General features: G+C 42.9%; 1 protein-coding gene and 1 long non-coding RNA gene across 2 annotated transcripts in view; both read left to right on the top strand.

Annotated features, from left to right (window-relative positions):
* LOC101732788 (salivary glue protein Sgs-3) overlaps positions 1 to 12,246 on the top strand; it is a 141,726-nt gene that overhangs the window by 55,035 nt on the left and 74,445 nt on the right. The gene's annotated exons all lie outside the window — the stretch shown is intronic.
* LOC116412181 overlaps positions 11,685 to 12,246 on the top strand; it is a 28,776-nt gene continuing 28,214 nt past the window's right edge. The window contains exons 1-2 of the long non-coding RNA XR_004223571.1: positions 11,685 to 11,723; positions 11,814 to 11,873. This is a non-coding gene — a long non-coding RNA (uncharacterized LOC116412181). The remainder of the gene's footprint in view (positions 11,724 to 11,813; positions 11,874 to 12,246) is intronic.

The following is a 12,246-nucleotide window of genomic DNA, read 5'->3' as shown; positions in this document are numbered from 1 at the left end:
TTAATCAGATTCTATGGCAGATATTACCTGATGTGCTGTTTTGATAATTTACTACTTTCCCTAAGCTCCGCCTCCCAACAGCAGCCCAGAGCAAACTGAGCATGTGCAAGCCCTAAATCTTAAAAAGATGGTCTAACAAAGTAACAACATGGCAGCCCCCTCTGGGCAACTTTGAAAGCATAAATCATTACTTTAATTAGGCTTCTCAATCCCTGGGCTTGTGCAGTAAGTTCAGAATCTTTATATTTATGTACCGTATACAAAATATTGCATTTCTTGCGATTTTCAATTTTAGACTTTAGTTCTCCTTTAACTTGTCTGGCTTATGTATATATCAATATTACTTTTCTAAACAATATGTATATAGTTATACAGAATAGAGAGGATGTTGTTATTTCTCACTAAAAACATAAATAGTTCTGGATGTGAATAGTGAACCATAGAAAAAGAACCAATTTTCCACCGATAGGTGCCCTTTAAGAGATCCATTTTTTTGGAGGTTTCTGTTCATCAACTGTAAAAATTTTAATTTTTGCAACTTTTTCTTGCACAGACTTTTCCTATCGGATTTTTTTTAGTAAGTGTTAGACATTCGAGGAAATGTCCTCAAATTTACTGGAGTCTGAAAATTCTAAAATAAAAAAAAAATGAGAAATTGTAGATTTTAGTAAATCTGCCCCTTAAGGTATGGAGATGCAAATTAGGGAGAGAGACCCCTTATCCAGCAAACCCCAGGGCCCGCGCATTCTGGATAACGGGTCTCATACCTGTACCTTGTACTGAGATACACTCCGAGCTGAGGGAGTTCCCTGAAATAAATTGTAGAAGGGCAAACAATTAGATAAATATGTAAAGAACAGGCAGAATGCATTTATATAACACACGTCCTATTGATCATCAACCATTTTCTACAAACAAGTTCTAGGTGTAAACTTCCCCTTTAACCTTGATAATATGTCACATGACTTTGTAGTCCAGACACAACTAAAGCTTGGTTGAGCAGTGCAGTGCAGTAGGGTGTAGATCCGCTTTAATGAGGCTATTCTCATTGTTGTCATATTGTCTCCTTCACATCCATTTAGGTGTTCTGTATGAATACGGGAACGCAACTGATCGTCTAAGCACAAGAGGTGATGGTACGTCCGTGTTGGTAAATCCTACTGTCAAGTTCCCTTTTGGGGGAAACACCTATTCTTCTTTTGACGTGAGTTATACATATATACTACTCATTGATTGTTCTGGAAACATACACAGATATATAAAAACAGCAACTTCAGTTACCATTTAAAGGGAATATAAACCCTCCATAAAAGTGTCCCACTGCGCAACAAATTAACCAAATATGTCATTACAGATGCAAGAGAAGTGACCAATGAGAATGCTGATTCCCAGCACTGTGTCAGCCATCTTGCTCTTTGAGATTATTGTGTCATTTTGGCTTCATGATATTAAGCTGTAATTAAACAGGGTGGAACTGATACCCGACTGGGGCACATTGTCTGGAAACTGCATTGGCAAGTGCTATACCCCTGCGCTGTTATCTTCTGCCACTTCCAATAGACCTTTAAAGGATAAGTAAACCTTAAAAGTAATGACAACTTGCTCAGGTTGCTCTGCTCAGGGAGGAGATGGGAAAGGGCATCTGGGGCTTCTGGTCTCTTTCCTGAGCAGAGCAACATCAGAACCCTTCTCTGTTTTCCTTCTGAAGGGATATCTCTCTGTCTGTACAGTTACAGGAACTGACCAGCAGGTGGTGCTGTTAGCTCAGAAACTAAAAAATAAATAATTAATGCAAATTGCAAAAGTGCTTAGAAAAGCACCCTGAGCAATTTTACATTTAGTTTTTGTGAAGGTTTACTTATCCTTCAAACTTGCCAGACATGCAAATTCCACATTTCACCATTGGGGAACATTTGCCAAGAGAAAATGCCCATTGATTTTAATGTATCTGGAGAAAAAAGTTGAGCATTTAAAAAAGTTGCGCCCATAAATAAAAAGTTGCATGGTAGGAGTAGGGAAAAACCACTGACTTTAATGTATTCGGAGTAAGAAAAAAAAGTAGTGTGCATTAAAAAAAGTTGCACACGTAGAAAAAGCTGCATACGCATTTCACACATTTTTTTACCATTTCGCTAAATTTTCATCAGTTTTGCAAGTTTTCCGGCGAAGTGAAATAGGACAGAATCGCTCATCACTAATCTTTGTCCAACTAAAGCCCCACTGATTACAAATACGAGGGTTTCAACTACGAATACCTGGATTTCAATGGAACCTTTGTTGCCCCGTTTCTGGCACAAATTTCGACCGCAATATCTGGTGACATTTACTACCGGCAGAGCACTGATCCCAGCCTCCTGGCAAAGGCAACGCAAGACATCAACACCTACTTTCCAGGTTTAGGGTTCTCTGCCCAGTGGGTGTTTATAGCGACATGGGACAAGGTGCCACAGTATCCAGGAACTGGCAGTCAGGTATCACTTTTATGTTATTTCTCAAAGCTATTCTGCATCATAATCTCATAATAAATGTTCTGCTATTTAATACTGGCAATGGGGAGTTTGGAACCTTCATCTTAGCTTAAATCTCCAAATTATATATATATATCCACATAAAAAAATGAAGCACTCATGGGACTTACGAATGAGCACAAAAGTTTTTATTAGTTTGTCAATGTTTCTATCCTACTAAGATGACCTTTCTCAAGACATCCCAAACACACTATATGGATTAGGCAGGTAAAGGCACAGCAGAAAGAGAGGGTGTCCACCGGTTTATCCCACCTCAGCCGAGTGTGGGCAGGGTAAAGACTGCCAAACAGCATGGCACCACTGTGGGGAGTAGGCTGGATAAGTATCCTGTATCCTTAGGGTGTGCACCTTAGCGGTCACGGATCCCAAACAGCCGACGGTGGTTCAGGGATAAGTACTAACCTGATAGCTGTGTCTTAACTGCGGCCCTACACTAAGGCAACAGTGCCTGTATAGGAGAATATTCCCAGCTATCTCTCCTGGTTGGAGCCAGAAACTGCTCTTTCTAACTAGACTCACTATCTCCCTTTCCTAGAAAGTGCTTTTACAGTTATTATTCTGATTCTTACTACTCCTCATTCACGGGGTCCCTGTTCCCCAACTTCATTAGAGCTAGACATAACCTCTAGGGTAGATGGCTTTACTGGGGCCCTGTTGATCCCGGACTCAGTGGAACAACAGATGCAGCCAAAGAGGAAGCCCCACCCCTTTGCTAAACACTATATTAGCGTGCCAAGGGAGTGGTCTACCTATTAACCAATAAGGCACACATATATTTCTTACATATGAATCCAAATGCTACAAACAAATCCTGTTTAGGAACTACTGTATATAATACCCGGCAAACTCCAAGCCTGCAAAATAACGTTACCTTATTTCTTTTAATGCATCAGCGCTGTCACAATTGTGGAATATGTCTGCTCTATTTCTACTGTTTTTCAATATGGGACCTCACCACTATTATCTCTTTTCTAGGCGAATACGTTCCAGGTTGTTCTCACAACAGATGGGACCATTTCATTTGTTCTTTTTAACTATGCGGATATTCAGTGGACAACTTATGCACAGGTAATTATGATATTTGAAATGTGTTTTAACTAGTAATGAGCAATTGTTTTTGCCAGACATGAATTTGCTGTGAAATTACGCATTTTGACACTGGCAATTTTTTTTTTGCAAACCTGCCGCAAAATTGTGGTGTGTCAAAAATTCAGCAAGTGAGGAATAAGTCACGATCATGTAAAAAAAAGTCGCAGTCACGTCAGAAAAAGTTGCACTTCTGTCAAATAAGTGATGGGCACGTCAGTCACATCAAATAAGTAAAAAAAAGTTGTGCACATGAAAAAAGTCGAGCAGTAGCCGAATTTCACAGATTTGTCCCCGTTTCGTAAATTTTTAAGCAGTTTTGTGAATTTTTTCGCAAAACAGGCCAGATTCGCTCATCACTGCTGGGTACAATGGTAAATGTTTTTGATTTGTTTTAATGCACAGGGCATTTCAAGCAGATTTACTAAAACACACACACAGCTTCTATAGATATAATTTCTGCATTAAAGGAGAGCGATATTATTAATAGTTATATAAACATAAGGCTGGTTTCCTGGCACAGAATAACATGTATTTAGATGCTGTCATTTGTGCAACAATACAAAAAAGTCACAGTTATCGTGCAACATCATAAAAGTTGTGGTTTTCGCGACTTTTCTGGTAATTTTTTTTGTTCATGCTTTTTTCAGTTCAGACCTTTTGATAAATGACTATTTGTGCGAAAGGGTTTTTATGTGGTTTCTTAAAATGTGATCATTTCCCTAACAGGCTGCGTTGTACAATGGAACCCAATATTATCAGTTAAATACAATAGGATCTGTTTTCAATTGGACAACATCAAGCAACGTTAACTATACTGGGCGATGGGCTTTCATGGTAGGCAAAGTACAACCTGTAGGTATGTATAACAGCTTTGTATATTTAGGAGCCGCTAATATCTGTACCACTAGGTAGAACATTCAGCCAGAATCCTTGGAAACGCCAACAGAAAATATGGCAAAGAAGAATGCAAAAATGTTACTTGTTATTTGGTTCATTCTGCAAACTGATTCAGCCACCAGATATCATTTTCCTGATTTAACAGTTTATAATTGTATTTTCCGTTTGACCACTTAGGGGCACATTTACTTACCCACGAACAGGCCGAATGCGTCCGATTGCGTTTTTTTCGTAATGATCGGTATTTTGCGATTTTTCAGAAAATTGTCGCGACTTTTTAGTTGCCATTCCGGATGTTGCGCAAAATCTGGCGTTTTTTTCGTAGCGTTAAAACTTGCGCGAAAAGTCGCGACTTTTTCGTAGCCTTCGCGCCGAGTACGAAAGATTCGGATTCATTTAAGCTTCAGTATGGTGACTTTTCTTGGGCCAGGTTGGAGCTGCAGAGTGCCATTGAGCCCTATGGGAGACTTTCCTTGGGCCGGGTTGGAGCTTCAGAGTGCCATTGAGCCCTATGGGAGACTTTCCTTGGGCCAGGTTGGAGCTGCAGAGTGCCATTGAGCCCTATGGGAGGCTTTCCTTGGGCCGGGTTGGAGCTGCAGAGTGCCATTGAGTCCTATGGGAGACTTTCCTTGGGCCGGGTTGGAGCTGCAGAGTGCCATTGAGCCCTATGGGAGACTTTCCTTGGGCCAGGTTGGAGCTGCAGAGTGCCATTGAGCCCTATGGGAGGCTTTCCTTGGGCCGGGTTGGAGCTGCAGAGTGCCATTGAGTCCTATGGGAGACTTTCCTTGGGCCAGGTTGGAGCTGCAGAGTGCCATTGAGCCCTATGGGAGGCTTTCCTTGGGCCAGGTTGGAGCTGCAGAGTGCCATTGAGTCCTATGGGACACTTTCCTTGGGCCAGGTTGGAGCTGCTGAGTGCCATTGAGCCCTATGGGAGGCTTCCCTTGGGCCGGGTTGGAGCTGCAGAGTGCCATTGAGTCCTATGGGAGGCTTCCCTTGGGCCGGGTTGGAGCTGCAGAGTGCCATTGAGTCCTATGGGAGACTTTCCTTGGGCCAGGTTGGAGCTGCAGAGTGCCATTGAGTCCTATGGGAGACTTTCCTTGGGCCGGGTTGGAGCTGCAGAGTGCCATTGAGTCCTATGGGAGACTTTCCTTGGGCCGGGTTGGAGCTGCAGAGTGCCATTGAGCCCTATGGGAGGCTTTCCTTGGGCCGGGTTGGAGCTGCAGAGTGCCATTGAGCCCTATGGGAGACTTTCCTTGGGCCAGGTTGGAGCTGCAGAGTGCCATTGAGTCCTATGGGAGACTTTCCTTGGGCCAGGTTGGAGCTGCAGAGTGCCATTGAGTCCTATGGGAGACTTTCCTTGGGCCGGGTTGGAGCTGCAGAGTGCCATTGAGTCCTATGGGAGACTTTCCTTGGGCCAGGTTGGAGCTGCAGAGTGCCATTGAGCCCTATGGGAGGCTTTCCTTGGGCCGGGTTGGAGCTGCAGAGTGCCATTGAGCCCTATGGGAGGCTTCCAAAATCATGCTAAGTCTGAAAGTTTCGCCCGCCGCTTACGAGCGCTCAAAAAGTCGCGACAAGATATGAGCACATCGTAATGGCTACGAAAAACTCGCGTTTTTTCGCGCAAATCGTATTGGTAACGAAAAAGTCGCAACAATTTCCGAAAAGTCGTAAAGGCGCCGAAAAAATCGCAAAAAATACGAAAAAGTCGCAAAATGTTCGTTTTCCAATCGGAATTTTTCCAATTCGGTTCGGATTCGTGGGTTAGTAAATGTGCCCCTTAGTGTTGGATAGAAATGACTTTGAATCATATGCTTCCTTGGTATCACATTTTCTTCATACTGTACTCTCAAGATGTCAGGCTGGAGAAAGAAATTTTATATGGTATGGGATCTTTTATCCAGAATGTTTGGAACCTGGGGTTTTCTGGAAAAAGACATTTCAGATCTTAATCTGTTAAAAATCAATTATCAATCCAATATGTATTTATGTATCTTACGTAACTATCAAGTACAGGTACTGTTTTATTATTACAGAGAAAAGGGAATCATTTAACCATTAAATAAACCCAATAGGGCTGTTCTGCCCCCAATAAGGGGTGATTATATCTTAGTTGGGATCAAGTACAGGTACTGTTTTATTATTACAGAGAAAAGGGAATCATTTAACCATTAAATAAACCCAATAGGGCTGTTCTGCCCCAATAAGGGGTAATTATATCTTAGTTGGGATCAAGTACAGCTACTGTTTTATTATTACAGAGAAAAGGGAATCATTTAACCATTAAATAAACCCAATAGGGCTGTTCTGCCCCCAATAAGGGGTAATTATATCTTAGTTGGGATCAAGTACAGCTACTGTTTTATTATTACAGAGAAAAGGGAATCATTTAACCATTAAATAAACCCAATAGGGCTGTTCTGCCCCCAATAAGGGGTAATTATATCTTAGTTGGGATCAAGTACAGTACTGTTTTATTATTACAGAGAAAAGGGAATCATTTAACCATTAAATAAACCCAATAGGGCTGTTCTGCCCCCAATAAGGGGTAATTATATCTTAGTTGGGATCAAGTACAGTACTGTTTTATTATTACAGAGAAAAGGGAATCATTTAACCATTAAATAAACCCAATAGGGCTGTTCTGCCCCCAATAAGGGGTAATTATATCTTAGTTGGGATCAAGTACAGGTACTGTTTTATTATTACAGAGAAAAGGGAATCATTTAACCATTAAATAAACCCAATAGGGCTGTTCTGCCCCAATAAGGGGTAATTATATCTTAGTTGGGATCAAGTACAGGTACTGTTTTATTATTACAGAGAAAAGGGAATCATTTAACCATTAAATAAACCCAATAGGGCTGTTCTGCCCCCAATAAGGGGTAATTATATCTTAGTTGGGATCAAGTACAGGTACTGTTTTATTATTACAGAGAAAAGGGAATCATTTAACCATTAAATAAACCCAATAGGGCTGTTCTGCCCCAATAAGGGGTAATTATATCTTAGTTGGGATCAAGTACAGGTACTGTTTTATTATTACAGAGAAAAGGGAATCATTTAACCATTAAATAAACCCAATAGGGCTGTTCTGCCCCCAATAAGGGGTAATTATATCTTAGTTTCAATCAAGTACAAGGTCAAGGTATTGGATCCATTTTCATGAAACCTGTTATCCAGGAATTCCAAATTACAGGAAGGTCATTTTACCATAGACCCCATTTTAATCAAATAATTCAAACTATCAAAAAGTTCACGTAGAAGTCAATGGCAGAGGCCCCTTTGTTTAAAGGGCACTAGTGATGCGCGAAATGTTTCACCAGGCATGGATTCGCGTCAAATTTCCGCATTTCGCCATCGGCGGATTGTTTCGCGAAACGGATGAAAAAATTTGCCGGGCGACAAAATAATAGCCGCGTGCGACGAAACAATAGCCGCACGACAAAATAATAGCCATGGGTGACGAAACAATAGCCGCGGGCGACAAATTTTTTTTGTCACGCGACATTTTCGCCATTTCGCGAATGTTTCGTGGATCTTTTTAAAGATTTGCGAATTTTTCGGCGAAGCGAAACGGAACAGATTCACTCATCACTAAAGGGCACCTATTGGTGGAAAATTGTTTAAATAATACCATTTTGTGCAAAAAATGCTCCTAATGGGCACTATGCCCCCAGCAACAGGAGGGGCTCCCAGTGCGGGCGGCCATGTTGTTGCACTAACATGCAAATTGTACTTAGTGCTCCAGTTTGCTCATTATGTGCATATGAGAATAAGGAAAATTGTATCATACTTACCGTGATTTTCCTTTCCTGGCCACTCCATGTCAACACTTACCGGGATAGCCCCTCCCCTCTGCTCCCATCAGAAGGACCCTCCCCAAAGCTTTAAAAGACCAAACCCCACCTCCACTCCGGTGTCTAGTAATGAGCTTCTAGAAGCTACCGAAAAAGGGTGGGAACCTTGACATGGAGTGGCCAGGAAAGGAAAATCACGGTAAGTATGATACAATTTTCCTTATTCCCTGGCCACTCCATGCCAACACTTACCGGGATAGCCCCTCCCCTCTGCTCCCATCAGAAGGAACCTCCCCAAAGCTTTAAAAGACCAAACCCCACCTCCACTCCGGTGTCTAGTAATGAGCTTCTAGAAGCTACCATAGCAAGCTAATATCCATAATTGGGAGGGTAAAAGTTCCTCAAAGGAAGGAAGTCTGGATCCCATAATATGAATCTATTCCAGATACATCCCAAACCAAGTAAAAACCCCACCGTGGGGTGTAGAAACCAATACCTGGTATAAACCTGTGAACTCTGTATCTGCCCAGGAATCTGGACTGAAATAAAAGAGGAATGAGCTGTGTGAATAGCCAGAGAATGGACTAGAACTCTATAAAGGCAAAGCTCACACCAAAGTAATGATCCCAACCCACATCTGGGACTAAACACTTACCGATAAGGAAGGAGGATAGTAACAGACCAGAAGGTCTTCTCACTCCCACTACTTAACAGCACGCCTGTAATAATGTGCTCTCTCAGCGATCCCTACTGGAAACAGCTAAAGTAGTAAACACCTGAGGAAAAGACTTAGCAGGGGAAAGAAAGTCAACAACATTCTACCTGTATCAGACCAGAACAAGCTATTACAGCTAGCCATCTTGTATTCCCCTGCAAAACATATGCATCTTGTAGATACTATGTCTCTCCCCTTGATGTCTACAGAGTGCATAAGGGCCTGACAATGTTCTAGACCCCCAAACTCATGCACCGTAATAATAAAACAGTGCTCTAATCCTTACTGGGGGCAGAACAATCCTATATTGGCCTTATTTACCAGTTTTCAAGTTTGTGAATTCGTGTTTGTATTACTCAATTGAATAAAGTTGCATATTTAATGCTCACTTATTTATTAATAAGGAAAACTCATTAGAATTAAAAAATTTAATATTTCGGGTTTACGAACTTTAAAAATTCAAAAAAATTGAGAATGTGGCTTTACTTTGCCTTTGACAACTCCCATTGACTTCTATAGAAACTCAATGTATGTCAAATATATTGCACAACCCTAAGGGGCATATTTATCAAAGTACAATTGAGTCCGAATACAAAAAATTTGTATTTTTTCTAAGTTTTCATACTGTGCATATTTTCTGAGATATTTTTTGTTAATTTGCGTGACTTTTTCGTACTTTGCGACAAAATTTACAACACAAAATCGTATTTGTCGCAACGAGTAGGAAAGTTTTGAATTCATTCAAGCTGGAGCTGCAGAGTGCCATTGAGCCCTATGGGTGACTTTCCTTGGGCCGGGTTGGAGCTGCAGAGTGCCATTGAGCCCTATGGGAGGCTTCCCTTGGGCCGGGTTGGAGCTGCAGAGTGCCATTGAGCCCTATGGGAGGCTTTCCTTGGTCCAGGTTGGAGCTGCAGAGTGCCATTGAGCCCTATGGGAGACTTTCCTTGGGCCGGGTTGGAGCTGCAGAGTGCCATTGAGCCCTATGGGAGACTTTCCTTGGGCCGGGTTGGAGCTGCAGAGTGCCATTGAGTCCTATGGGAGACTTTCCTTGGGCCGGGTTGGAGCTGCAGAGTGCCATTGAGCCCTATGGGAGGCTTTCCTTGGGCCGGGTTGGAGCTGCAGAGTGCCATTGAGCCCTATGGGAGGCTTTCCTTGGGCCGGGTAGGCTGCAGAGTGCCATTGAGTCCTATGGGAGACTTTCCTTGGGCCGGGTTGGAGCTGCAGAGTGCCATTGAGCCCTATGGGAGACTTTCCTTGGGCCAGGTTGGAGCTGCAGAGTGCCATTGAGCCCTATGGGAGACTTTCCTTGGGTCAGGTTGGAGCTGCAGAGTGCCATTGAGCCTTATGGGAGACTTTCCTTGGGCCGGGTTGGAGCTGCAGAGTGCCATTGAGCCCTATGGGAGGCTTTCCTTGGGCCGGGTTCGAGCTGCAGAGTGCCATTGAGCCCTATGGGAGGTTTCCCTTGGGCCGGGTTGGAGCTGCAGAGTGCCATTGAGCCCTATGGGAGACTTTCCTTGGGCCGGGTTGGAGCTGCAGAGTGCCATTGAGCCCTATGGGAGACTTTCCTTGGGCCGGGTTGGAGCTGCAGAGTGCCATTGAGCCCTATGGGAGACTTTCCTTGGGCCGGGTTGGAGCTGCAGAGTGCCATTGAGCCCTATGGGAGACTTTCCTTGGGCCGGGTTGGAGCTGCAGAGTGCCATTGAGCCCTATGGGAGACTTTCCTTGGGCCGGGTTGGAGCTACAGAGTGCCATTGAGCCCTATGGGAGACTTTCCTTGGGCCAGGTTGGAGCTGCAGAGTGCCATTGAGCCCTATGGGAGTCTTTCCTTGGGCCAGGTTGGAGCTGCAGAGTGCCATTGAGCCCTATGGGAGAGTTTCCTTGGGCCGGGTTGGAGCTGCAGAGTGCCATTGAGCCCTATGGGAGACTTTCCTTGGGCCGGCTTGGAGCTGCAGAGTGCCATTGAGCCCTATGGGAGACTTTCCTTGGGCCGGGTTGGAGCTGCAGAGTGCCATTGAGCCCTATGGGAGACTTTCCTTGGGCCGGGCTGGAGCTGCAGAGTGCCATTGAGCCCTATGGGAGACTTTCCTTGGGCCGGGTTGGAGCTGCAGAGTGCCATTGAGCCCTATGGGAGACTTTCCTTGGGCCGGGTTGGAGCTGCAGAGTGCCATTGAGCCCTATGGGAGACTTTCCTTGGGCCGGGTTGGAGCTGCAGAGTGCCATTGAGCCCTATGGGAGACTTTCCTTGGGCCGGGTTGGAGCTGCAGAGTGCCATTGAGCCCTATGGGAGACTTTCCTTGGGCCGGGTTGGAGCTGCAGAGTGCCATTGAGCCCTATGGGAGACTTTCCTTGGGCCGGGTTGGAGCTGCAGAGTGCCATTGAGCCCTATGGGAGACTTCCAAAATCATGCACTGAAGGTTCAATGTCAGAAAGGTTTTCACACCATTTAAGATTGTTTAGATATGAAAGTTTTGTGACTTTCGGATCGGCAATATGATATTATCGTGACTAATATGATTTTTTCGTAAGCATTTTCGTGACATTTCCAATCATCAGAAATTATCGTATCTAATCCAAATTTCGAACTCGTTCTTTGATGAATCTGCCCCTCAATATAATGTTTTAAAAATTATTTCACAGGCACCACAGTACCAGAGACAACATTCACTGAAAGCGACATTACAACAGAAATGTTTACAGGTTCTTTATTTTTTCTTATTCTTTTGAAAATTCATGTCAATTATATTGCATAACGGTAAATATAATTTTTTTAAAAAAATTATTCTACAGGCACCACAATACCAGAGACAACATTCACTGAAAGCGACACTACAACAGAAATGTATACAGGTACTAAACAGTATGGGACCACCAATGTATAAAACTCTGCCTCTATATAGTCTTGGAATTCCTCTGTGACTTATTGAAACCAAGAATAAACTAATTTTCTCTAAAATTACAAATGCCAAATAATTTATTAAAACAGCCTTTTTAAAAAAAAAAAATCATGAATGAAAAAAAACCATGGAAAAATGTGAAAAAATGTGAATTTTTGAAAAAATTTCCCCTACTGCAAAAACATAACGAAAGTTACATTATAACATCCAAAAGTTATGTTTTTGCAGTAGGGGGAAATTTTTTTCAAAAATTCACATTTTTTCACGTTTTTCCATGATTTTTTTTATTTTTTTTTAAAAAAGGCTGTTTAAATAAATCACTTGGC

The sequence above is a fragment of the Xenopus tropicalis genome, chromosome 7, assembly GCF_000004195.4.
Source record: "Xenopus tropicalis strain Nigerian chromosome 7, UCB_Xtro_10.0, whole genome shotgun sequence".
Lineage (NCBI taxonomy): Eukaryota > Metazoa > Chordata > Amphibia > Anura > Pipidae > Xenopus > Xenopus tropicalis.
Note: the sequence above shows the minus strand (reverse complement) of the source record. Positions and strands in the feature narration are given on the sequence as shown.